The 25,359-nt window shown below is 47.8% G+C and overlaps 1 long non-coding RNA gene across 1 annotated transcript; it reads left to right on the forward strand.

Moving 5' to 3' along the window:
• Window positions 1-289: 289 nt before the first annotated feature.
• LOC147646078 (uncharacterized) lies at window positions 290-15,149 on the forward strand. Its single transcript, XR_015281977.1, has 2 exons — window positions 290-3,573; window positions 3,676-15,149. It is a non-coding gene; the product is annotated as an uncharacterized LOC147646078 (long non-coding RNA).
• Window positions 15,150-25,359: the final 10,210 nt, after the last annotated feature.

A 25,359-nucleotide genomic window follows, 5' to 3' on the forward strand; every position in this document is an offset into this window, starting at 1 on the left:
GAGCGCGGCTCCCACCTGCGATGGCCGGGGCCGCCTCCGAGCTCCGCCGCCGCCTCACCGGGCTCCGGCCGCTGCTGCCGCCGCTGCCGGGCCCGCACAGACGCTCCGGCAATGGCGGCTCTCCTGCCCCACGGCCGCCCTGGGGGCGCCAGCGGGGCCGGGCTTGTCCCCGCTCTGCCCAATCAGCGCGCGCCAGAGCCACGAGTGACGGCAGCAGCAGCCAATGGCAGCCAGCGGCGGGCTCTGCACACGGCACGGCCTCGCCTGCCTTGGGCTGAGCTCCGCCATTTCTCGGACCCCTGGGCTGAGGAGCGGCCCCGGCGCTGGGCCCGGCCCGGGCAGGAGGCCAAGGAAGCGCCGCTGCGCTGAAGAGCCGGGAGCTCGGGGTGCCCGGGAGCTGAGGGCGCTGCGAGCTGGGGGTGAGTCCGGGGTGGAGCAGGGCATGCCGGAGCGAGGCCAAAACTCTGTGACTCTCCTTCCTGTCCCGGGCGGGGAGCCGAACACACAAGGAAAGGCTCGGGGGTCGGGATGAGGGTGGGGACAGTTCAATCCTTGGTCACGGACACAGCACACCTGACTTGGGGAAATTAATTGAATTTATTCTCAAACGTGTCAGAACAAGAAAACGAGAAGGAAAGTGATTCCTTCGGAAATCCATCTTCCTTCCAGCTGTCCCTCCTTCCCGGGCTTAACTTTGTGCCCCTCTCCGTCCCCCTCCCCGCCCAGAGGCACAGGGATGGGGGTCACAGTCAGGTCATGTCACTGCCTCCCCCTGAGGGCCAGGAATCCTTGTCCTGCTGCAGCCTGGGGTCCCTCGCAGGGGACAGAGTCCCTCATGTTATAAATGCAAAGGCAATTTCGGGTTATATAAAAGAGAAAATTTATTATCAAACAATAATAAATTTGAACAACGAGAAAAAACCACAATAAAATAAGCAGCGCAGCGCTGGGTGGACAGGGTCTATACGCAGGGTATAGGTGCTCCCAAATCCACGCTTGTGAGTCCTTTGGCCTGGGTTTTTATAGGCAGTTTGTGTTCTGAGGCCAAATTCCAAGCAGGCATCCTTTGTTAAGAGGTTCTTGATTGTCTGAAGAATAGATTTCCTGGCACTGGAGAACAGGGTCCATAGACGTTGGGCAGAGGCTCCTCATATGTAAAGAGGTCCAGGATGTCTTTTTGATATCATTTTGGTCCCGGCCATTAGGGTGGAGAGGTGGAACCCATCCTGGAGCCGATGGCTATCTCGGCTGTCTCCTCTTCCTTTGTCTAGTTTTTCCATTTCTCCAACACAGGTGGGCAGGGCGGAGGTGCTCAGGCTCGGCGATATCTCGTCCGGGCCCGTTCCTTTGTTTGTTCGATGGCCCGTGTCCTGCCCATTCTTTCTGGGCTGATGTGCCTGCTTGTGATTGTTATCTGGGTACTTGGCTGCAATTTGTTGCCTCTCGGAGGAGAATCTCGACCAGATCCGGAGAAGGACTTATTCCCATTATATGTTATATTTTTTATGACATCGCAATCACATATATATTTTAATTATACCTTTACGAATTTTTACTCATAGATTAATTTATTACAGTCCCCCGCCTAATAATTTATCACATTAAAAATTCGTATTTTATTAAACTGTTACTGTAGGAGGAATATTTTACATTTCCCCTAATCTATTTCGTTTTCTTCCCAATCTGTTGGCGAATCCCTATTACTTTCTTGAGACAACATATGTTCATTTTCAAACTTTTCCAAGGCTTTAAGTGCATTTTTATTTTCCCTTTCCTCTTCTAACTTCATTAGTTTAGAAAGAGGGGCTGTTTTCCCTTGTGCTTTTTCCGGGTCTATTGGGAGGGCGGCAATTTGCATTCCTTGTATTACAGAATGTATCAATCTGATCAGACAAGGAATTAAACAAGGTAGAAAAACAATTCCGGGAACCGAACACCCTATAAAGAACACTAGTTTCTTCCACCAAGCCCCCTGTCCAAAGATTTGCTCCCACCAGGAGGCTTGTAAAATGGAATTCCATTTCTGGACCGGCACATGTGCCACCTTTTTTATTTCAGCCGCTAGTCCCTTTATAGTTTCTCCGTAATCATCTATCTCCATGCAACACTCGGATTCATTGTATCTTCCACACACTTCTCCCTCGTCTGCTAGCAAATAGTCGAGAGCCAATCTATTTTGATATACAAAGGCTCTCATCTGTGAATGTTGTTTTGCTAGGAGTCCTAGGGCTTCTGAAGTGTGGTTTGAGACTACTTCTACTACAGCCTGCAACCTAATAAGCCGTTGAGGAGATAAATGGGGGTTCGGTAACCCCAACTGCCGTCATTTGCCCATGTGGCAGGCCCATAATATTGAATGATCCTCTCGGCAGGCCATTCCTCCCCTTTCCACTTATGATTGCCTCCGGCTATCAGTAGTTCTCGCTTTAATTCCCTCTTTTGTCGTGCTAACGTTTCAAAGAGGGGAGCACCTAAAGACTTACTTTCGTCTTTAGGTAACGTGAAGAAAAAGGGCCGAATTATCCCAAGTGTGCAGGATCCCTTCCATTTTCTTGGTAACTCACTCTATGCCTTTTTCCCGCATATCCAGTAAATTCCGTCTGGTGCCTCCCAACCTTGGTTTGTTTTCGCCGGATCCTCCCAATATTCCCTCAGGCCTTTAAATGCATGGAAGGGATTGGCCCCAGGATTTTTATTCCATCAGAGTCCAATTATGTCTACCCATTCGCAGTTATTTTCCCGAGAGTGGCTCCAATAACCCTCGGGTGGTTCTGGTTGCCAGACCTTTGTTTTGCTATCTGAATTTACCGTGAGAGTGTTCACACACGGGGTGTACCCTACCAAATCGGTAAATTCTCTCCCTTGCCGACTAATGCAGAAAGTTCCAATTATTCTTTTATCAATTACCCATCCCTCGGGTCTCCGAGTAGTTCTGGATAATTTTAGTCCTGTCCATTTTAGCAATTGTTCTGGGGTCATTTCCTCTCCCTTCCATGGCCATCTTTTGGCCGATTTTAAACCACCACATATCCAACAGTTAGATAGACCTAATTCGGTGGCAATTTCTTGCATTAGATCTATAAATAGGTTCTGGTTGGGGCTGGGCAACCCCCAGTTATCATATTGCTTTTCTAATTGTTCATACTGCTCACTGAGAGAGTTTAGCCTCTCTTGTTCTAACCTCTTTTTCTTATTTTCCATTTCTCGTCTTTTTAGCTCCAGTGTTAGCTGTTTTATTTTACTTTCAGGGTCTAACCCTTCCTCATCTTTAGAAAAACAGAATACCTGGTCGAACTGTAAACATACTCGATCATCATTGCTTTTTAACAAATCTAATATTATAGGTTCGTTATTAAAAGAAGTTTTCATTTTGTGTTTTAAATTTTTCCCTTCCCAATACATTTTTCCCCCAATAGTACACGGTTTTAAGTTTGCTTTATTGTAGCAAAGAGGGTTGACTTGAAAATAAGCTATAAAAGTTGATTGCCTCTTCCCCCCAATCCAGACAGTTTTGTTACACTGTCCGCAGACCAAAATTGGAGGGACTCCCCTTATCTCTCTTTTGTTTCGGAGGTGGGTTGTTTGAATCTTTTGTTCTCTCGAGGTCCGAAATTGCTTTTCCATAATACTTGCTCCTGGGTTGGAGCACCAAACCTTTCCCTTTAATTTACACAGATTCAATTGGGAATCATTCGACCAGCATACCCCTGCATGCAGTTCCGGAGGACAGTCGATCAATCGCTCGGTTTTTGTGGCAGTCCGGCACTGCTCACACTTCCCCGGGGGACTCTCCCCCAGAGGCGCCTCGGGACTCATTCCCTCGGCCAAGCACATGGCTAGGTTCAGGATCATCAGGATTCCCCACCATTGCATCCCTCTGCCATGCCCTTCGCCCGTATAGGAACATACGGCGGGGATAACCATCTTCTCGGCAACAGGGACTGTCTTCAGGGGCCCTTAAAGTCCTGATGGCGTACCTTCTCTTAAAGGTAGCCCACCGAGATGCTTTGATCGGATCAATCCTACACGGTACTTTTACTGTTCGGCAGCACTCGATCACTAGAGGTTCTGCTTTGCAGTCGAGTTTCCCTCTCAACCCCTTTTGGAAAAATTGGAACCACTCAGGAGAGTCTAGTTCCAACAAGCCCACCCGGGTAGCAAGTATCAGGAAACGATTGGTCTGGTCTAATTCCTTTTCTAGGCACTGGTTACACAAACCCCTAGGTTGGTTCCCTCCCAGGCAATGAGCCACCCAAATTTGCTTACAATAAGCACACTCAAAGTGTACAAATGGAAAACAGTAACAATCGGGATGTATACAACTTATCTGTCCTTCGCTTGTCATTTGTGGTGACACCGAAACTTGATTTTCAATTCTCCTGGAGGGGTAGTGACCTTCTACTCAGAAGAATTGTAATCCGTGACCTTTTTTGCCCGAGAAGAGTGTGTCCACCCCTTCTCGGCAGTTCGAATTGCGGTATCTGTAGTCAGAAGGACGAGAAATGGACCTTCCCAATGAGGACTGAGGGGGAGCTCCTTCCACACCTTGATCAGTACTTTATCTCCCGGTCGAATCTGATGGATTGGAAATCCCAATGTTGTGCTTTGGGGAATCAATCCTCTTCTTCTTAACTCCTGTAAGTTTTTATTGATAGAAATAAGATACAGTTGGATTTGCACATCCTCCACTTGAGGATGGGCTACCGGCATTCCATGCTTATATGGCATTCCATATAGCATTTCAAAGGGGGATAATCCTGTTCCAGAATGTGGCATGGTTGTGATATTCAGCAATGCCAGGGGAAGACATTTGATCCAGGACATCTTTGTTTCAATCATCAGTTTAGATAACTGTGATTTCAATGTCTGATTCATTCTTTCCACTTGCCCCGAACTCTGAGGATGCCAGGGGGTGTGATATTGCCACCTTATTCCTAATGCTTCTGATAATTGTTTAATGATTTTTGAAGTAAAATGTGTGCCTTGATCTGAATCAATATGGTCCACTATCCCATATCTGGGAATTATTTCTTCTAGTAAAATTTTTGACACCATTTGGGTGGTAGCCTTTGCTCTGGGAAAAGCCTCTACCCAATGTGTTAACTTATCTACAATTACCAGCACATATTTATTCCTACCAATTTTTGGTAGTTCTGTGAAATCTACTTGGATTCTTTCAAACGGCCGGTATGAGAGCGGCCTGCTTCCCCAAGTTGATTGTTTAAAATTTGCCCGATTTACCTTCTGGCATATCACACACCCCTGTACCTCTTGCTTGGCAAGTTCAAAGATTCCTTTGCATCCAAAGAACTTTAAGAATTGTTCTGCCAATGCCCTGGTTCCCCAATGTGTCTGTTCGTGTAACCTTCTGAGTATTCCCTTGGCTATTCCCTTTGGGACTAACTCTATCCCGTCCGGTAACCACCATTTACCTTTTTCGAGGTAGCCTCCTACCCTTTTGAATTCTTCCAGCTCCTTTTCCGAGGGGAGCATGGAAACCTCTGGTGATTCCTTTGGGACTATCTCAGGAATACTTACTGTTAACAAAGCCACTCGTTTTGCTTCTTTGTCTGCCCAATTGTTCCCCCTTGTGTGGAATTGCCACCCAGTTTGGTGTCCTTTCACGTGAACAACCGATATCTCTTGTGGCTCTCTGACTGCTTCCAAAATTTGCCTGATTATTTCTCCGTGTATTAACCCCTTCCCTTTGGTGTTAATCAAACCCCTTTCTTCCCATATTTTTCCAAAAGTATGAACCACTCCAAATGCATACCTTGAATCCGTGTAAATGGTCCCCCTTTTTCCTTTCAAACCCTGAAGAGCTCTTAAGAGAGCATACAGCTCACAAGCCTGTGCAGACCAGCTTGCCTGCAGGGGGCCTGATTCTATAGTTTGCCCTGTCGTGCCGTTTATGATGGCATATCCTGATTTTCGCTTTCCTTCAACTACCCCTGAGGAGCCATTTCTCCCCTCCTTTCAGTTCCTGATCCTGAAAGTCCGGTCTTACCTTGGTTTGCAGTTCTACTGTCTCAATACAATTATGAATTAGCTTTCCTGTTAGTTCCCCAAACAAAAACTGCGCAGGATTCTGTGCAGTAGTTGTTTTTAGTTCCAGACCCGGTGAACTGATTAACATTGCTTCATATTTCAGAAGCCTTGAATCAGTTAACCATTTCTCCGCTTTCTGCTGTAAGATATTCCTTACATCGTGTGGGGTGTAAACTACCAAGGGGGCTCCAAAAGTTATCTTTTTCGCTTCCCCAACCAACAGAGCTACTGCCACAATTGCTTGCAGGCAAGTAGGCCAGCCCCGACTAACTGGATCTAGGATTTTTGACAAAAATCCTATGGGCTTTTTCTTTTCTGCCCATTCCTGGGTCAAAACTCCTTGTGCTGTTTGTCCAACCACGTCCACAAACAACTGGAACTCTTTATTAGTGTCTGGCAAAGTTAATACTGGGGTAGTTATGAGAACATTCTTTAATTCTTGAAATTTAACTTCATCCTGTGTTGCTGCCTGTTAGTGTACCTTCATTAAGTATGTTTGTTCACCTTTGTTGAGTTTAGAGTTGGTTTGCCCCAGTTACTCCCCACTATCCCGATATGGTTTGTTCCCAGTTGCCTGTCATTGTAAACCTCTCCCCTCTTTCCAGATTGTTCCCCATCCATCACTTTGGTCCTACCCCCAAGCCCTATCAATCTATGTACACCACACCTTTTGTTCTGGTTCCTTCCCTGCTCATCATCCCTTACTCGATGCCCTATTGGTTGTATAGCTATCCTCCCTCCCCCAAGTCCCTACCATTGGATTTGTGTATTGTAACCCCTTCCCACAACACCTCCCCTGCTGCCATATTATTGGTTGTTGTATGAGCCGCCCACGGGCTTTAAAACCTGGCGCACAGAGGTGCCCAGGGTCTCGGCTCGGACTTTCTCCTCGAGATCCCAGCCCTGTCCCTCATCGCCTTCTCCCTGCGCCTGCTGGAATAAACTTGTTCCTGGGAAATTGGAGAACTCCGAGCACTCTCTCTCCCTTTACTGCACCTCGTGTCGCCCTGCATACTATAGAGCCCGAGCCCAAAGGAGCTGTACAGGTTCCAGGTCGAGCCACACAGTGCTCACCTGGTTCCCCACTCCTGCCGCTGACGCTTGGCACAAGCTAGCCGGGGCGTGAAGGGCCGAGCGGGCAGCGACAGCTGGCGCCCAACGTGGGGCCTCTCGCGAGGCGTAGAGACCCCCGGAGAGGTTGGTGGACCTATTTCACAAAGACCGTGAGCGGCAGCTGCTCTGGTAGTAGCAGACTCGTTTTTGCCGAGTTGCGCTCCCAGAGGTCGAGGCGGCAGCCGTCAGACGTGCAGACGGTCGCCTCGGGAGGTGTGGACGTCGCCTGCAACAACTGTCCGGACTTGGGTGAGTGGTCCCTGTGTGTGGGAAAAGGGGGCGCCCAGTGTGTGAAAACTCCCTTGTGGGGAGTGTGTGTGTAGCCCGGTCCGGACCCGTATTTTTATTTTAGTTGATTTGTTGTTTGGTTGCAGGGGGCGGTGGGATTGCTGTGCCAGGGTTGACAAGATGGGAGCACGTCTTTCGGCACAGCAAAAGAGAGTTTTTTACCAAGTTGTGGGTACCCTTGAGGGGGGGAATAAGAAGTTTTCTCGTGGGAGGGTAAAGAAGTTTGTGAGATGGCTGTTCCTGCATTTCCCAAATGTAACCCCAGACAAAGAAAATTCTGTAGAATTCTGGAATGCGGTTGGGTCCAAATTAACGGAAATAGTTAATGGAGGTGATAATTCAGTGGAAAAATTTGTAACATTATTTATTTTAATTCGGTCTGCTGTAATAGAGGAAAAGAAAATGCAGAAGCAGCCGCCACAAAATTCCCCAGTTTCCCCAGTTTCCCTATCCCCATGTTCCTCTCCCCCTGATCCCGAGTTGAGGGAGACCTGCAGAGCGACCTGCAGGGCAAGTTGTCCTGTTCAGGGATCCCCCAAGGGTAACAGGATCCCTGGCTCCCCACGTCTCTCCCAGAACCCTTGCCCTGGCAGCCCTGGCCAAGCTGCCAGGGTGTCTTCCCATTCCTCTGTTTCCCCAGTTATCAGCCCTCAGTTAAACGTTTCCCAGGTTACAAGTCCCCAGTTTTTACCCTCAGACCCCCATGCCTCAGTTTCCCCCAGTCTCCAAGGCTCCTCCATGTTCGCTGATTCCTCTTCTAACCCCCGTGCCTCAGTTTCCCCCAGTTTCCAATGCTCCCCTATATTCCCTGACCCCTCTCCTAACCCTCAAAATGGCCTCCAAAGGGTACAAGATGGCAGGGACCGCATGGTCGGACCACCCCCTTGTGCTCCTTCTTCCAAGAACCCCTTTCTTCCCTCAATGACCAACCCCTTCCTCCCTAGCCCCTCCCTTCCATCCTACCCTGACTCCTCCCACTTCCCCTTGGGTGGTTCCTCCTCCTCAGGGGCGTGTCTCCAAAGTGTGACCTCCCAAAACCCCACCCCTTCCGGCCGCTGCTCCTCCCTTCAGCCCTCCTCCTCAGTCGGTCCTCCAGCCCCGCCTCTTCCGGCTTCTGGTTCCCACACCCCTCCTTCCGGTTCCCACGCCCCTCCTTCCGGTTCCCACGCCCCTCCTCCCGGTTCCCACGCCCCTCCTCCTGGTTCCCACATCCCTCCTCCCAGCTCCCACACTGTCCCATCCGGTTCCCACGCTTCGGGGACAGGAAGTGACAGGCCTGAAGGCCAGAACCCGGAACAGGTAGTGATTCCCTTTGCCACACCGGTCAGTTTTAGAGGAAGGGGAGGGAGGTACCGAGAATGGGAACCCTTCTCCTTCCAGACAAAGAGGGAGCTGTGCAAAGCCCAGAAAGAGTTTGGCAGGAGAAGTGAATACTTTAAGGGTTTATTAAAAGCCACCTTCTCCGCGAACGAGATGGTCCCCCACGACTTAAAAGAGTTGTTTGCCTGCCTCCTTTCCCCAGCTGATTATAGGCTGTGGAAAGAGAGGTGGAAGAAGTCGTTAGAGGCCATCCTTCCTGAGCTGTTGCGCAGCGAGGAGTCCGCGGTTGACGCGGACGAAAACCCCCTCTCGATAGATCACTTGTGCGGTGAAGGGAATTGGGGGAAGCCGGAAGAACAGGCAAGGGTTTTACCCCGGCCTGTCTTAGCTAAGATCACGGAGGCCGCAGAGAAGGTATTTAACATCCTGCCAGGGGGGGAACCCCTGACCAACTTCTCAAATATTAAACAGTTCCCCGATGAGCCATTTACCGTGTTTATTAAACATTTACAGGAGCAAATAGAAAGACAAGTTGATAAACCTGAGCTACAAGAGCAGCTTGTCTTAGAAATGGCTAAGGCAAACTGTAATGACATCTGCAAACAGGTTATATTTAGTTTGCCCATGTATCCACCGCCAACCTTGGACGTCCTCATTGATGCATGTGAGAAGAAAGTTCCGTTAGTGGGGGCGTCCAGGGTACCACCACCACCACCACAGGCAGCCAGGAGAACACCAACAGCGGCAGTGACCCAACACCCGTCGGGCCAGTTCATCCTTCCACCAGCAAGAACTACTCAGTGCTACCGATGTGGACAACTGGGTCACATGGCGAGGGACTGTCCCACCGCCCACCTACGCCAGGGGCTCGTGGGAAATGGATCTGGGGAGAGGGTACTGGAGGGAACAGCTAATAAAAAACAAAAAAACTGAGAGCGCGGCGCGAACCTGCCCCGCGCGATGCAAAAAATGGGGCAGGTATTGCGGAGGGGGTGGGAAAGCAACATCGGACGTGGCAAATTTACCGGACGCGACACCTTATCACCGTCAAAGACATCCTCTTCCGGTCCCAGCACTGGACGGTGGTAGCTGTGGACCCACTGGAGGAGAACCAGCCAGGGAATGGACACAACTGTAAGTTCATCGCCATCGGGGACACAAGACACACACCCCCAGAGATTGAGATCTCCCCGATCACCTTTCCGGGTGGTCCGGAAGATCTCATCCTCTTAGCACGCTGCATTCACCCACCATATTTTCTCCCAAAAGGGCAAATCATAGCTCAGTACATTCCTGTCCCAGAGGGAGTCCCGGTAGACGACCACGCACCAAGCGTCTACTGGGCAGAGGTGGTGGGTGAAAATAAACCCATCATCGACTGCAGCATCAAGCAGGGTGCGGAATCTGTCAACTTGAGGGGTCTGCTTGATACAGGGGCAGATGTGACAATCATCCCCCAAAGGAGATGGCCGTCACATTGGGAGTTGCAACCCGTGGCGGGGAAGGTTCAGGGTATAGGGGGTACTCAATTGGCGCAGGTATCTAAGAGCATAGTACAAATTAAGGGACCGGATGGGCAATTGGCAAATTTACGCCCATTTGTTGCGGATTTTCAGGTTCCCTTGTGGGGGAGGGACCTTATGTCACAATGGGGGGTAAAGATTGAAATCCCGAAAACCCCTCGGGATTTTTAATAGCGGCCACTGTAGAGCGCCCCTTCCAGAAGCTCGATTGGACCACTGATGAAGCAATCTGGATTGATCAGTGGCCGCTTCGAAAAGACAAATTAAGGGCGCTCAACGAGCTCGTGGAGGAGCAGTTGTATAAGGGTAACATAGTAGAAACTACCAGCCCTTGGAATTCCCCGGTGTTTGTTATCCGAAAGCCGGGGAAAGACAAGTGGCGACTCCTCCATGACCTTCGTGCCATCAACAAAATCATTGTTGACATGGGGCCCCTTCAACCAGGGATGCCTACCCCGACTATGCTCCCCCGAAATTGGAATCTGGCCATAATCGACATCAAGGACTGTTTCTTTCAAATTCCCCTACATTCTGATGACGCCCCACGGTTTGCCTTGTCGGTGCCAACCCTCAACCGAGAAGCCCCAATGAGGAGGTTCCACTGGCGGGTTTTGCCACAAGGCATGAAGAATTCACCCACCATCTGCCAGTGGTACGTCTCCTCGTTGCTGTCTCCTGTGCGCAAATAGATCACTATATGGATGATGTCCTAGTGTGCGCCCCCCATGACGATCTACTTACCTGATCACTTGACCGAGTGGTTAAGGTTTTAACATCTGCAGGCTTTCAACTCCAGGAGGATAAAGTTCAACGGATGCCACCCTGGAAGTATCTGGGTCTGCAGATTGCTGAGAGGACTGTTGTGCCTCAAAAATTGGCAATAAACAGCAATCCGAAAACCTTAGCGGACCTTCACTCGCTGTGTGGGACCTTAAACTGGGTCAGGCCTTGGCTGGGCCTTTCCACGGAAGACCTAGCCCCCCTCTTCACACTTTTGAAGGGGGAGAAAGAGCTGAGTTCTCCCAGGACTCTGACCCCAGAGGCGAGGAAAGCCCTAGAGAAAGTGGAGGATGCGCTTGTCAAAAGGCAAGCACATCGGTACGAACCGACCCTGCCTTTTGAATTCATCATACTCGGGAGAATGCCACACCTCAGTGGGCTGATTTTTCAGTGGGACCAGGGCTCTAAGGATCCCCTCTTAATCATAGAGTGGGTTTTCTTGAGCCATCAAAGGTCCAAAAGTATCACCCGGCCACAGGAGCTGATGGCTCAGCTCATCGGGAGAGCTCGAGCTCGGCTTCGGGAGATGGCTGGGTGTGATTTTGCATGCGTTCGAGTACCAGTCAGCTTGTCTCGGGACAAAGTGTCTCCAGATAGGCTGACAAAAGAAATGTTTAATCAACTACTTTGGGAGAATGAGACACTCCAGATTGCTTTAGATAGTTTTGAAGGCCAAGTTTCGGTCCATGCCCCTGCCCACAAATTTTTCAATTCAAAATTTGAACCGATTCCAAAAGAAATGCGGAGCAGAAAGCCCCTCAAAGCTTTGACTGTGTTCACAGACGCATCCGGGGCATCTCACAAGTCTGTAGTGACTTGGCGAGATCCCGAAACTCAGCAGTGGGAAGCAGATATTCAATATGTGGAAGGGTCTCCACAAGTTGCTGAGTTGGATGCAGTCGTCAGAGCCTTTGAGAGGTTTCCTGAACCTTTCAATTTAATCACTGATTCGGCCTATGTTGCAAGGGTAGTTGCCAGAGCAGAGCACGCTGCTCTGAAGGAGGTCTCAAACCCGAAATTGTTTGAGTTGCTTTCTAAGCTAATACATGCTGTTTCCCACAGAAAGCAACCATTTTTTGTAATGCATGTAAGGTCACATACGGATCTCCCTGGCCCGGTAGCCGAGGGAAACCAGGTAGCTGATTCCCTCGCTGCCCCTGTTTCCATGGCTCAGCTCCCAGATCTGTTCCAACAAGCTAAGCTGAGCCATCAGATGTTCCATCAAAATGTGCCTGGTCTGGTCCGCCAATTCCACCTGCGGCAAGATCAGGCCAGAGCCATTGTGGCCACATGCTCGCACTGCCAATCCACCGCAATGCCCTCCTTGGGATCGGGGGTCAACCCTCGAGGTCTGGAGAGCTGCGAAGTGTGGCAGATGGACGTAACACACGTCCCTGAGTTTGGCAGGTTTCGGTTCGTACACCTTTCCTTCGATACCTTCTCAGGTGCTGTCTTTGCTTCTGCCCACACAGGAGAGAAAGCCGAGCATGTCTGTAAGCACCTAATGCAGGCTTTCTCTGTACTGGGGGTCCCCAAAGAAATAAAAACAGACAATGGCCCAGCATACACCTCCAGGAAACTGGAGGAATTCCTGCAGGAGTGGGGAGTGGAACATAAGAGAGGCATCCCACACTCCCCCACCGGCCAAGCGATCGTTGAGCGAGCCCATCAGTCACTCAAGCGTGTCCTTTCTCATCAAAGGGAGACTGTGAAGGGCTGCACGCCACAAGAGCGGTTGTGCAAAGCCCTTTACACGCTAAACTTTCTCAATTGTTCCGAACAGGACCCTAACCCTCCAGTGGCCTGGCATTTCAAGACCAACAAGAACTACCAGTTGCAGCAGCGCCCTCCAGTGCTGGTCCGGGACCCTGAGACCCAGAAGATCTTGGGTCCTTTCGATCTGGTGACCTGGGGGCGGGGGTACGCTTGCATATCCTCGCCCCAGGGACTAAGGTGGATCCCACAAAGATGGGTGAAACCTTATGTCCCCAGACATCCAAGCAGGCCACCAGATAGGGTCGAGGATGTCAATGACGTCGTGTCCGGATGAGCCATCCCCCATCCCGAGGAGGAGGAGGAAACAACCCAAGCCCCTTTTTGTTATGTCAACCTACCTTTCTTTTCAGTTAAAGTTATGTTTTTCGTATGTTTTGTTTTCAGAAAGAGCCATTGGAAAGATGACCACCCCGATCGTTGCACCAACCACTGCACTCCTGATGATGCTGGTGACCCAGATCAACATGTGGATCGTGCCCCAACCCAAACAAAATGTTTGGGTCATGTTGGCAAAGTCCCTCCAACGGGATGAGCTATGCCTATCCACAGGAGCAGCAGGAAATCCGATGACCACTTGCCTGGTGGGGATCCCGTTAAAGCCTAATGAATACCCGGATTCCCTGTTGAGTTTGTTCAGCGAAGCTAATCAAGGGAGGCCAGCTCAGCGAGTGGCCCACTCTGCACTCACCTACAAGATTAAGAGGCCTGTCCAGAACCCTCTCCTACTATGGAGAGACTGGCTGGTCTTCTTGGAAAGGGCAACCGCTGAGCCCCAAGAATTTGATTTGTTAAACTCCTCCCCCGCACCCTATTGTATCCATTTCCGTTACTACCCCTCAGATCCTACTCCTTATTCTAATTTAATGCAGGACAACAAACAGTTTCAAGCAGCCTCCTGGTGCAAGAACATCGCCCATGTTAAGATGCCCTCAACCCTCAGTTCCTACCCTCTTAAGTTGCCTAAGGGCATATTTTTAGTTTGTGGGGACTGAGCGTGGGCTGGCATCCCCTCTCGCCTTCTCGGAGGGCCGTGCACTTTAGGCCGGTTGTCTTTGTTTGCGCCCAATACATCTCAAATTGAAAATTGGGAACGAAAGAATAATTCGGTCATTAAGAAGCGCAGTCTCGAAGATCTTGACCCTGATTGCGACTCTGAAATTTTTCATTGGAATAAACCAAAACGGGTTGCTGTGTCAGTATTTCTGCCATGGTTGGCTGCGGCACAAGCCCTCGGAGAATTAGGCCAATTAGAGTGTTGGGTGGTCAAGCAAGCCAATTTAACGTCAACCGCGCTGAGCGACCTCCTCGAAGACGAGGAGATAACCAGGCGAGCAACGCTACAAAATTGCGCTGCTATTGATTTCCTACTGCTCCTCCATAATCATGATTGTAAAGAATTTGAGGGACTTTGCTGCATGAATCTGACCACCAGGAGCACAGACATCAAGAAAACCATCACAGAAATGAAGGGCATGATCCACCAAATACACCAAGAGACTAATGACTGGGTCAGCAGTCTTTTTTCGGGATGGGGGGTCTCCGGATGGCTCTCGTCCATTTTAAAGACTGTTTTATGGATTGTTTTTGTCGTTTTCATCGTTTTAATAGCGTTTGCAGTTTTAAGAAGATGTTTAGTTCAATCAGTTTTACATCTTGTATCCCCCTCCCCTCAAGTCAATTTTGTTAGCGCTCCTTCTCCTCCCTCTTCACCTCCTCCTTCTCCCGTACCCCAAGACTGGTTTGTTGAACCCTCTGCACCTCCTGCCGATGTAACCTCCTCTTTCTAAAAAAGAAAGGGGGAGATGTTGCCGCCTGTTAGTTTACCTTCATTAAGTATGTTTGTTCACCTTTGTTGAGTTTAGAGTTGGTTTGCCCCAGTTACTCCCCACTATCCCGATATGGTTTGTTCCCAGTTGCCTGTCATTGTAAACCTCTCCCCTCTTTCCAGATTGTTCCCCATCCATCACTTTGGTCCTACCCCCAAGCCCTATCAGTCTATGTACACCACACCTTTTGTTCTGGTTCCTTCCCTGTTCATCACCCCTTACTCGATGCCCTATTGGTTGTATAGCTATCCTCCCTCCCCCAAGTCCCTACCATTGGATTTGAGTATTGTAACCCCTTCCCACAACACCTCCCCTGCTGCCATATTATTGGTTGTTGTATGAGCCGCCCACGAGCTTTAAAACCTGGCGCACAGAGGTGCCCAGGGTCTCGGCTCGGACTTTCTCCTCGAGATCCCAGCCCTGTCCCTCATCGCCTTCTCCCTGCGCCTGCTGGAATAAACTTGTTCCTGGGAAATTGGAGGACTCCGAGCACTCTCTCTCCCTTTACTGCACCTCGTGTCGCCCTGCATACTATAGAGCCCGAGCCCAAAGGAGCTCTACAGGTTCCAGGTCGAGCCACACAGTGCTCACCTGGTTCCCCACTCGTGCCGCTGACGCTTGGCACAAGCTAGCCGGGGCGTGAAGGGCCGAGCGGGCAGCGACACAGCAATCCTGAGATATTCAGAATTCATGCTTTTACGTCTGAGCCTGATTCCCAGCAGGCTGGGGCTGGGTGGAGCAGGGTATGCTGAGGGGACCATGACTCCAGTGCTGTTTGGGAATTCCTGTTCAACCCTGCCAGCCTGGCCTGAAGCTGCACACCCCAGTCCTCACATGCTGAAATGAATCAAAATTGTTTAGTCTGCTTGAGTAACCAGCATTCCTGGGGTCAAATAAAAATTCTCTGTGAAGCAGATGGAGCAGTTGAGCCCTAATTGCCCAGCTTGCTTCAGGTTTCCACAGCTCACTTTTTTGTGCAACATCAGCTTTTGAAAAGTCAGAAAGAGAAAAGAAATAAAAAGATAATAACTAGATGAATAAAAAATCAGCACACTGAAATAACACAATTTTATTCCTGAAAAGTTTATTAAGGATCTGCTGGAGCTTCAGCTGTTTTTCTAGTTAGTCCTACAGAGGATGTGTCCAGTCCCTAACTACGTTAATCTCCTGAAAGAGTGACACAGGGTTTTTCCTGTTTTTAGGACCTGGAAGACTTTGAGGTTTATAAATATATGGGGGAGTAATTGCAAGGCACTGTACTGTATTTATATTGGTCTTTTAATAAGTCATAAAATTACAGATGGACCATGATAGGAAAATAACTTGCTGCAGGAAAAATTCCTCAGGATACCTGGTTATTCCCAGTATCTACTGCTGTCATTTAGCAGGGGAAGACGGACAACAAGCCATGTCTGAATAACAACATGCTAATGTGCTCTCTTCCTGAGTCTGCTCTGAAAAGCTCTGTGATTGATAAAGATGAAGGAATTTGAAGAGTTATTTTGGTTATTTCAGAGAAAGTTTAAAATGGAGAAAGGATTGGGGTGACTAGGAGGCTGTCATTAGCTATCACTTTCAGTGCTGTGTATTGTAGCAAAAATGATAAATGTGCCCTTTTGGTGTTCTGCTGGTGTTTAGATTTTCTGAGTCCCTCAGCTGTGAGTTGGGTTTCCATGCTGGTGGAACTGTCCTGCCTGTTGCTTGCTGGGTGCACTGGAACAAAGAGCTGAGCAGTTTATGAGAATTACCACAAACGAGTTTGTGTGGCTCAGAGTGAAAGAGAGGAAATTCATGTTTAATGTAGAAAATCTTCCCTGTGAGGGTGGTGAGGTCCTGGCACAGGTTGCCCAGAGAAGCATAGTAAATAAAGTTTCAGAATTCTTCATTTCTGCCCCATTCTTTTTCTGTAAGTTCCGGTTTGGTTTTCAGAGTGCCACCTTCTCAGCTGGTTGCCATTTGTGTCCTCCTTTCTCTCCTGCCTTCCTTTGTCTGCTCTTTTTTCCCTCCCAGTGTCCCTCTTTTCCTGTGGCAGTTCCCAGCCAAAGACCCTCTCCTGATTTTTGTTTTTCCCCAATCCAGGAGGTAAAGCAGCCCTGGATGAAGTTATGGAGGCTGGCAGTGGAATGTCATTGTAAGATCTTGCTCCACTTGGGTCTCTGCCCTTTGAGAACTTTGCCTTGAAGGGCAGGAACATCTTTTCCTTGCTGGAAGCTGGAATGCCAGCCCATTGCAGTGTGTGCCATGGACCCCAGAGGGCAATTCCCGAGGCTGCCAGGGTGCTGCTCCTGCTGTGCCTCCCAAGGGAGCTGGGCAGGGTCCAGCAGCTGGGTGGGCTCCCAGAGCAGATAGCAAAGGTTGCTTTGCTGCACATTCTCCAGCTGGAAGCGGAGGGAAGAAGGGAAGGGAGTCCTGACAGAATCCTGGAGTGTTCATGACTGGAAGGGACCCTACCCATGGTTCCACCCAGGGTTAGGATGCCATGAAGGAGAGGTGCCTCTGCCCCAGTGAAGGTGCAAATGAGACCATAGGAGGACAACAAGCAGATTTTATTGAACGTGGGTTTTATTGAGAAAGAAATGGGTGCCAGGGACATAGAAATAGGGAGGAGGTCTCAGAGGCAGAGAGTGCTCAGAAGACGATCAGGTGGAAGTAGGTGCTTTTTAAAGTCCTTCCCTGCATTCTGGGATCCCAGATGTGTATTTTAATTTGATGATCTTCTTCTTCTTCTTCTTACTATTTACTATTTCTTCATCTAAATCGTCTTCTTCTTTCCCTTCTTCTTCTTCTTCTTTCCCTTCTTAATGGCTACTACTATTTTTTCTTCTTCGTCTTACTCTTATTCTTCTTATTCCTAATTTTTATTCCTATTTACTACTACTATTTCTTCTTCATCCTATTCTTCTTATTCTAATTAATCTTATTCACTTGTTATGCTTACTGTAATTCCTATTCTTCTTATATTAATGACTATCTTCATCTTCTTATTCCTATTCATCTTCTTATTCCTATTCCTATTCTTATTCCTAACTACTACTATTTCCTAAACTCAAAGTTGATTTTTTGGGAAGAATGGTACGAGCCAAAGTTCTGCAGTCACGTCAGTGGAGCAGCACCTCTGGTCTGTGCCCATTCTTCATGGATATAATCCCAAAGGACTGGCGTGGGATCCTTTCATGAGAGGAAATGTCCCGTGATGCCAGCAGGGGAAGTTCAGACTCAATATCAGAAGCAGTTTTTCTCTGACAGAGGTGTGAGGCATTAGAAGAAGTTGCCCGGGGAGGTGGTGGAGTGGCTGTCTCTGGAGTGTCGAAGAGTTGTGGCCCTTGGGGATGTGGTTTTGCGGTGATGGCGGTGCTGCCAGGAGGCCAGTGGCACTGGGTGACTGTCGGGGTCTCTTCCCACCTTGATGACTCTGGGATTCACTGCTGAGCGCCCTGGAACCAATGTGCCCCATGGCTGCTGTTTGGGGTTGGCCACAGCGGTGACTCTGGGTGTTGGGGAGATGCCCCTGGCGCAGTCCACAGTAGCCATGGCAGCTGAGGCTGCAGGGCCATGTCCAGGGCAAGGTGTGGCTCCCTGGGGCCCTGGGCCAGCGGCCATCTGTAAGCCTGGCACCGGCGCTACTCCTGTGGCTGTGGTGCCCAGCAGGGCCAGCGGAACAGCGCCCGCAGCGCCCGCCGTGCCCGCCTGAGGAAGCCGGGCCGTTTGCTGGAGGGAGACGGCTGCTGCCTGAGGGCCTTGGGGACCTCGAGGCTGTGCAGGGCAGGCCCCAGGCTCTGAGGCCCTGCCTCAGGCCCCTGCTGGGCCATGGAGGCTTGGCCGTGCAGGGAGGAAAGTGAGGCACGGAGTGACTCTGGTGCCTGGACCTCAAGCCAGGCCTCCCGAGGGACAGGCACTGGCAGCCCGTCTGCCGCAAGAGCTGCCAGGCTTTGGGCCCTGCTTTCTGCTTCACACAGCTCGAGGACGCTGACTTTGTCCAAGCTGTCCTCCTCCTGTGGCAGGGGGGTGATCCCAAAGCTGAGGATGCTCACATATTCATAGCTGTCCTGTGTGCTGCTGTTGTCTTCCTCGGTGGAATCGTCTAGGCTGCTGGAGTCCCCGTCCAGGAAGTCTCCATGGCCCAGTTCGCTGCACTCTTCCGAGTCGTACCAGTCCTGGGAGCTGCTGACCTCTTCCTGGGACAGCTCTGGCTCTGCTTGGCACTCCTGGGAAGACTCACTCTGGGTGTATTGTTCCCAGTCTTCATCATACTCAGCTGGGGTCCCCTCCTCACTCCCTTCCTCTGCTAGGAGTGACCTCCCCTCAGCGACAGCCTGCTGCTCACTGGGTCTCTGGGCTCCCGGCAGGCTGGGGGAGCAGCAGGTGCTGTGAGGGGCAGGGCCTGAGCTCTGTACCCCTGCTGATGGCATCTCCTCACTGGGGGCAGGAGAATGTGTCTGGTTCTCCTGGCTGTTCGCACTTCCTTCCCCTTGCTGGGACAGCTTTAGGTCACTCACCTCCTTCTCCCCTTGGGGCAGCTCCTTGACTGTCACCCTTTGTTGCCACTGGTAGAGGTGTTGCTGTGCCACATCTCCCCAGGGCACTCTCACAGCCACCTTCCCCTGGTGCAACTCTTGGTGACTCCCTGCTCCGTAGAGGCGAGGCTCTTGGGCCCGAAGGTCTCCCCACTGGGAAGGCTCGTCATCCACGTCAGGGTTCTTCTCTTCCGTGATGACCAAGGGCCCCTCCTTCTCCTCAGTGCCTGACTGTGGCCAGGCTGAGCCACCCACTGCCCCCACCAAGTGCCCGCTGAGGGCCTGGTCTTGCCCCCAGCTGGGAAGGGGGCTGGGTGGCTGGGAGCATTTGGGTTTTGCCTTCTTCTCCTCCATCTCTGAGATCAAGCGCGAATGGATCTCGGGAGCTGCTTCCTTCTGCAAGAGTGGCTCTCACGGGACTGGGCACCTCAGGGTTCTGCGCCGCTGACACACCCTGAGTCGTGGTGGGGCTCTCTGATGTCACAGGGGTCTCTTAGCACCGCTGAGTCACAACGGGCCACACCCAGTACCCCTGCAGGTAGCAGCTGTGCCCACTGGAATCTTCATGGCTGGTGCTTCCCGGGAGGCTCCCGAAGCTCAACAGTGTGAAAGAGTGGCTAGCTAACAAAGGTAGTGTTCCCATGCAGCAATTAGCTGAGAAAGAATTAAACAACAGTAGAGTGTAGTTGGTATGAGATGTTGCAAAGTCAGAAAGACCTTAGTGATAACTGTGAACTGAGAACAGGACACTGTGATCAGAAGAATGTGGATTCAGCGCAGATGAATGACCACAAGAAGGTGGAACTAGGTGGAGTTGTCCTTAAATGAAATATCCAATAATGAGCTTGCTTTTGCACTATGTAGGAGCCTAATTATTGATGTTATATAGGGAGTTTGGAGTTGCCAATAAAGGAGACTTGCTGATCATTCACACTGAGTGCTGCTTGTCTCCCGCCGAACTCATCAAATGGCACCCGAACAAATGGGACCCTTGGGACCTTTGGGACCTTTGGGACATTAAAAAGCGAAGGCCACGGGAGTCGGCGACAGGGGACGGGTCCTCTGCAGCAAGGACGGCGAAAAGCAACGGTGCCACGCCCCAGGCGACCTCAGAGGAGAGTCCTGGCCGTAACGTGCTGCCAAACCTTGTAGGGCTGCAACAGCGCTGACGGTAAGATGGAAAGGCAAGCAGCACATGATTTATTTACCTGCTTTTTAGAAAAGCCACAGCTTAAGGGTTTTGATTTGCGCAAGGAGCTCCCTGGACTTCTTGCTTGTGGGTATACTCACGCCTTTGCCTCCCACTGCTGGGCAAACACTCCTATCTATGCTGCCCATGGAAAGAGGGAGGGAGAGTCAGAGAGAAGGAAATAATGAGAAAGAAATTCCACAGCAACGCTGAAACAACGAACAGAATCTGTTCAGTTACGGCAGGATGTGATATATCCTGAACTATTTGCTTCACTTTTGGAGTCACTCTTAACATTACAATCTTATTTAAGTTCCAACTTTGCTACCCTGGAAGAAAAGAATCCAAATTTAGATTGGTTTCCACCCGAACCAGGGGGACATGGGGAGCACTGAGGTGTGCGCAGAGAGCGGGGGCACCCCCGGGGCAGAAGCAGTGCAGAAAAAGTTCCAAGGCCACACTGAACAATTACAGAAACAACTGAGGAGGAACAGGTGGCTCAGACAGCTTCAAAAAGTGACAAAATAGCCAAAATTCACAAACTATATGGTACCTAGTTCGAAATTCATCACTGTAATTAGAAGTTGATAAGCTGCAATGGTCACCATTGTTAGCACCTGACCGTGAGAGACTTTTCGTGTAACATCGCCTGCTTTTGTAAAAATTGTGCCCCTTTTTTCCTCTCTCAGTGAACAAGAGAGATTGAGAGAAACAACTGTATGTGTTAAAGTTAACTTTGTGAGGTGTTTTTTTGGTTTTTTTTTTCCTTCGAGAGTATGTGGAGAATGTGAAGAAAGATAACAGCAGCAGAGAGCAGCAGCAGGGCGGGCAGTCCACCCCCCTGCTCCCTCTCTAAGAAAAAGCACTGGGATAGTACCCAGTTTGTTAAAAAGTCATGATTCATGGGTTTTTAAAAATGTTTTTATATACCCTGTTAGAGTTAATTTTGTGTTTTAAGTAATTATGAGTTAATGCAATTGCAGTTTTTTAGAGTTTTCCTGGAGAAATTATTGTGATTCTTTGAAAGTTTAAAAAGGCCCCTTTTCAAAAAAAAAGGTGTTTAAGGTGAATATTAACAGAAGTTACCTTGCAATAATTAGCCTTAAAACCTAAGGTTAAAATATGGTATAATTTACAGCTACTAAGAAAACCTTCCAATTGATGTTATCTACAAAAGATATTTATGGTTTGAAAAAATTAATTAGTTAAGAGAACTTTACTGTACAAGACAAAGTTAAGTTAAAGTATATATTACCCATTTGCTTGTTTTTTCCACAATTCTAATAAGGTAATTTCAATGTGAGTCCTTTTGTTATATAAAACACATATAACTGCATATATACCAATTTGGATTTTGGATTTTAGTTTAAGAATTAGACTTAATGTTTCTGAAAAGTGCTACAAAAGCTGAATGGCAACTTGCCAAATCCTGTGTTGTTGTGGTTTTTCTCTAGAAATACTGCACTTTAAAATCCTAACCAATTTGAACATATACTAGGCAAATTCCTGTTTTGAATGAGTATTTTTAGTACCATTTGCAGTTATTGTGGGTTATTCTCAAAGCTAGATGACATAGAATTCTGATATACTTGTTACATTTTTATAATCTTCATAGTGAATCCATGTTACTATTATATTGTGTTTAAAAGGTATATATCAAACTTTTAGTTGCCTCTTTGTAGTAACAGAATAAGATTAAGTTATGTTTTTATTTAATATAGATTAAGTGTTAATAGAATTAAGAAAAGTCAAGTTTTATTATGTTTAGGCTTGAATGTTTTTAAGTTAAGTTTTATAACTTAGATATTCTTTTAAGGTTAAGTTTTGTTATTTCCTTTTGTTATAATTAATTTTATTAATTTTAAATACTGTTTAATTTAAATTGTTTATGTTTTATTGGAGACACTTGTCTAAACTGCAAAGTATAGTTATTTTCCTAGAGAGATGAAGATAGCCACAACTGAAACAGCTGTGACAGAACACTGATGAACACCTGCTTGTGGATAGAAGGGAATGCAGTCTGTGACACCCTTGACTTCATCGGGAGTTCTATTGGTTGTTACAATCTCTGCAGTTTTGTTTGTTATAGCTTTCTTATTTTTCAGTGTTTCCAGAATTTTAAGATGTACCATTGCTGAGGATCAGCTGCCATGGAAGAGGCTTCAGATTAAACCAACTGCTGCATGGTTTAATTGGTCTGGTACCTGAGGCTTCTGATCATTTGCTTTGTACAAATGCATTTTAACAGTTTGCTGTGCTGTGAGCATCTCCTAGCTGCTACTATTGAGAACCTTGTTTTAGAAATGAGTTAAGAGGCATCTTTCCAGTTTAAAGCCAGGCCCTGGCCAAGCCTTAACTTTACCTGGACAGAATGTTTGCCAGCAGATCCAGATGTTTTCTGTCCCAAATCAGTATTTGAGTCACTTTTTGACTCAGCAATTTGACCCTATTAATATGGCAGCTGGATCAATTTTGAAGTGGGCTTGGAGAATCATTTCCGGAGGTGGTGATCCAATCCTTCACTGATGATTTTTTGTTTCTGTTTGTTTGCTAACTATGGGATGCTGGTGCAGTGTTTTAGTAATTAATAGTAGTTTTATATTACATATCTTATTAATAATGTTTATGATTTAATTCATTTTTTAACTGCTATAGGTTCTTAATCCTTGTATATATGGGTTTGTGTTGATGTTGATGTTTATAACACAAGTACATCTCATTTTTTTTTTTTTTTTAAGAAAACGGGGAAAATTGATATCCTAAAAGCATTTTGATTAGTGTAATTCATAAACTTCAAGGGGAGAAGTGTCTGTGTTTTGTTGGCAGGTTCAAAAAGGTCACCTGTCCATCTGACCAGACTGTCTGCCTCTGAACACACGAGATCCAGTGAACAGAGAAGTCACCACACAGCCTTGGTACTCCAGACATGGATCAGAAGTGGAGCTGTCAGGACACAGTTGTGTCTGAACACTACACAGACAGTTGCCAACAGAAATTTTATGTTGTTATTATAATGTTGTGTCTCTACCAATTTTTCAGTTATCCTTTGTTTTAAGATTTAGAAGGATGTGAAGAACAACCTGAACATCAAAGCCCTCAGTCACCGATCAGCTGCCAGCTGACATCAAGGGAGCAGTGAACGTTCCAAGACTGAATCGTGTTAAATCATAGTCTGTTTGTGAAGGAAATTCTGTAGAAGATCTAAGAAAAGTGTAGAGACTCCATCTAACTGTATATAAAGCAAATTGTAGTTGTGTGTTTACCCTTTCAGCAAATTGCTTTCATGCTTAGACTACATATATACCAGAGCACATGTGTTAAAAGTAGTTAGATAATAGTTTAAGAGTTTAGCCTGTGTAGTAATTGTTATGTTAGTATAAAGTATAAGCATTTCCCCCTTCAAGAGGTAGTGTAAGCATCTTTGAAAGTTCATTTAACGTTAAAGTTTAACTGTGAGTTTGCAAGTATGGTGTCATTTACATGGAACAAACTGCTTATGGTAATTGTGTTGTGTATAGTCCTGACCAACTGTCTGCTAACTAACATCCAAAAGTGACAGAACATATGGGTCACTCTGGCACACTGAACTGGCCAAAGGTCAATGTGTTTGAGCCTAGCCACACCTGGAGATCCTTTCACACCTGTCTCATAGGAGTCCCTGAATGGGATCCTCAAGCAGCATTTAAAGGTTTAATTAGTAATGAGACTCGACTGAATCAATTTGCAATGTTGCAAGAGTGCAATTGCACTGTTGGCTTCACATTAAGACAACTTGAAGCCTGCTGGCAAGCAAAAATTACCAAAGTTCTCAATGTTACCATAGGGCCCCCCAGAAGAATTAGATTTGTTAGGTTCCACCAATACCTCAGGTGGATGGATAATGTTTGAACCCCCGACAAAACGTCATTCTAACAAAGTAATGCAGCACTGGGCTGCAGACAACCCTGTAGCTGATCTCGTTACTACCATTGTAAGTAAAGCCTTTATTAGTAGTGCAATCTCACAGAACAATTACCAAAGCGATTAATTAGTTCCATATTCCTAATCTGTGGAGATAGAGCATGGAATTAGATTCCTGCTAATCCACATAGAAAACTCTGTTATTTTGGGAAACTTACTTTGTTTCCATCCAAGCTTACACCAATTGCTGAATGTAGTTGATAAAATAAAAAACATCAGTCAGTCAAAGTGAAGCCTGAATGAATTAAAGCTTAGCAACTCTAAAAAGGCTCGCTTGTTAGACTAAGAAAAAATTGAACTTAACATCCACAATGTTAAGTGAACTTTCAGCTGATGTGAGTAGTGTATGTCATGCAGTATTACAAAATCGAGCTGCAATTGACTTTTTGCTCTTAGCACAAGGACATGGTTGTGAGGAGTTTGAAGGCATGTGCTGTCTTAATCTTACTGATCATTCAGTTTCCATCCATGGGCAACTACAACAGCTTCAGGATGGGTTACATGCCCTGAAAGAAGATAGTGACCCCATTGGAAGTTGGTTCTCCAGCTGCGGCATCACTGGATGGTTGAGGTCTCTTGTGCTAGAAGGGGGACAGACTTTACTTATAATGTTAATTGGGATGACAGTCTAAGTTGTGTGTTATCTTGTCTTCATAAGAGTATAGAATGAGTCACATCCAAAGCCTGGTTTGTGCAAAAAGTGAAAGGGGGAATTGTTGCTATATTTTATATATTAGTAAAGGCCTGTCTGCACAAACCAGTCTCTGAAATAAGTCGTGATATTAAGGGCTGAAATCCTTGAAACTTGCCTGCAGAAGAGAGAGTAAAGCAAAACAATATCCTTGTGTACAAGGATAAGAATGTAAACCTGTGTGTGTTAGCCAATAGTAACTTGCTTTGCCCGCAGACCCTGTAGAACCCTATAAAAGGTGTGTTAATAATAGAAATAAACGGCATTCACAATTACTTCTGTTAAGACTGGTGAACAGCTCGGGGGTCTTTCAACACCAAACTATGTTGAG

Source organism: Cyanistes caeruleus, unplaced genomic scaffold, assembly GCF_971803275.1.
Source record: "Cyanistes caeruleus unplaced genomic scaffold, bCyaCae1.hap1.1 HAP1_SCAFFOLD_127, whole genome shotgun sequence".
In the NCBI taxonomy this organism is placed as follows: domain Eukaryota; kingdom Metazoa; phylum Chordata; class Aves; order Passeriformes; family Paridae; genus Cyanistes; species Cyanistes caeruleus.